We start from the raw sequence: 2,466 nt of genomic DNA on the forward strand, positions 1-2,466 counted from the left end.
CTCCTGTTTACTCTTGACCTTTAAAGGAGCAGCATCTCTTGCACACAAAGGACACTCTTAACAGGACAAATATTTTATAAACTCAACTTTGGGAAAAGAATTAAGGTGAAGAATCTCGTTTAATAAAGGAAGATGCACTGAACATGGAAATATTTAAAGGAGGGTGTCAGCCTGTTTTTGTTTTTGTTTTTTTTCTCTCTCAGTGGTAGTCTTAGCAAGAGTGACAGTAGACTAAGTGTCCATGATTCCAATTAAAAGAAACTTGGAAGTTCTCACTTGCTGCAGCTGACCCGCACTCCACGTTCTCCCACCACTGGTTCTCTGCATCTACAGCCTCCATCTCCGCAACGGAAGAAGAGATCACTGAGCTCATCATTGACAATGGGTCTGGCACACGCAAGGCAGGCTCTGCTGGAGATGTTGTCCCTTGAGCCATGTTTCTTTCCATTGTCAGGCAACCCTGAAACCAGAGCAGTAAGGTGTATATGGGCCAGAAGGACTCCTACATGGGTGATGAGGCCCAGAGCAAGTGGGGCATCCTGACTCTCAAGTTCCACATTGAACAAGACATTGTTATCAACTGGGATGACATGAAGAAGACACAGCACCACACCTTCTACAATGAGTTGCCCTGACCCCTGAGGAGAACCCAGTCCCAATGACTGAGGCCCCCAGAACCCCAAGCCCAACTGTGAAAAGATGACTTAGATCATGTTTTAGATCTTCAACACCCCAGATGTATGTGGCCATCCAGGCTGTGCTGTCCCTGTGTGATCTGGCTGTACCACCTGTATCATCATAAACTCTGGGGATGAGGTCATCCACACTGTGCCCATTGATGGAGGGTACGCCCTGCCCCACGCCATCCCGTATCTAGACCTGGCTGGCCCTGAACCTGAGGGATCACCTCATGATGATCATCACAGAGTGTGACTATAGCTTCATCTCCACTTCTGAATGGGAAATCATGAGTGATATCAAGAGGAAGTTCTGTTATGTCACCCTGGATTTCAAGCAGGAAAAGGCCACTGCAATATTCTCATCCTCCCTGGAGAAGAGCTATGAGCTATCAGATGGGAAGATGACCACCACTGAAATGAGCATTTCTGCTGTCTTAAGGTGCTCTTCCAGCATTCCTTCCTGGGTATGGAATCCTGTGGTATCCATGAGACCTTCAACTCCACGAAGTGTGGGGTTGATATCTGGAAGGTCTTCTATGTTAACGGTGCTCTCTGGTGGAATCAGCATGCACCCCGGCATTGCCAAAAGGATACAGGAGATCATAGCTCTGACACCCAGCAGAGGGTCAAGAGTATTGCTCCTCCTGAATGCAAGTACTCCGTGTGGATTGGAGACTGCAGCCTGGCCTCACTATTTACCTTCCAGCAGATGTGGATCAGCAAGCAGGAATATGATGGACTGGACCCCTCCACCCTCACCACAAATGCTTCTAAATGGACTGTGAGCAGATGTGTAGCATTTGCTCTGTGAGTGAATTCCAAAGTATAAATTTGCCCTGGCAAATGTATACAACTCATGCTAGCCTCATGAAACTGGAATAAGCCTTTGAAAAGAAATTTGACTTTGAAGCTTGATTTGATATCAGCACTGGATTGTAGAACTTGTTGCTGATCTTGAACTTGTATCCAAGTTAACTGTTCCCTTGGTATATGTTTAATACCCTGTACAAATATTTGATTTAACTCCTTAATACATACTGCTAGGTCACTCTGTAGCTAAGGTTGAGACCATGTTTATGGAAAAGAGATCCATTGGTTTGAAAATCTGTGAGACCATGAGTTTCTTCATCTGCACATACTATAAATGTATAAGACGTACCTATTCTAGGACTTCTCTAGAGGGTGGGAAGAGTTCTGATTGAGTAGTCATTTCTGTCCTGCCATTCTGACAGGGTGGGGAAGGTCCTGACACTTAGGACCCACTTTCATTTCTTAACTTATGTTTTCCAGCCAGAACACCATGGGTGGTTAATTGACTTGAGTTGGAAAACAGTTTGCATTTAAAACTATAAATTCATTTATCCTTTTAATTTATGTAACATTTTTGTCTGCAATTCTCAATTCCTTAAGAGAGGACAACAAATTTTGGTTTTCTACAGTCATGTGAAAACATTAGGCCCCAGGAACTCACGATTGTGTGAGGAAAATAAAGTGCTACAGTGAAAAACAAACAAACAAACTAACAACATCTGGATGAGGAGGCATTGGACTCAGTCTGATTTCAATTATTTTAGTTTGGGTTGGGCTTTTAGTACCTGTCAGATGCTTGCCCTATTTTTTTCTCTTTGCTGCCAGTCATGATTGTATAGCACAAAGAAAGAAGAACAGAGAAATCAGCAAACACCTGATCATTTATTTTTCTTTTGTATTTTCAACTTTGAGATATACTTGACATATTGTGAAAGTTTAAGATGTACAAAGTGATAATTTGATACATGTATATATT

At 42.9% G+C, this 2,466-nt stretch overlaps 1 pseudogene across 1 annotated transcript; it reads left to right on the forward strand.

Moving 5' to 3' along the window:
- Positions 1-485: 485 nt before the first annotated feature.
- LOC309862442 (actin, cytoplasmic 2 pseudogene) lies at positions 486-1,454 on the forward strand (annotated as a pseudogene). The gene has a single exon. The product of its transcript is annotated as an actin, cytoplasmic 2 pseudogene (transcript).
- Positions 1,455-2,466: the final 1,012 nt, after the last annotated feature.

The sequence above is a fragment of the Mustela nivalis genome (genome assembly GCF_964662115.1).
Source record: "Mustela nivalis genome assembly, chromosome: 4".
Taxonomy (NCBI): Eukaryota; Metazoa; Chordata; class Mammalia; order Carnivora; family Mustelidae; genus Mustela; species Mustela nivalis.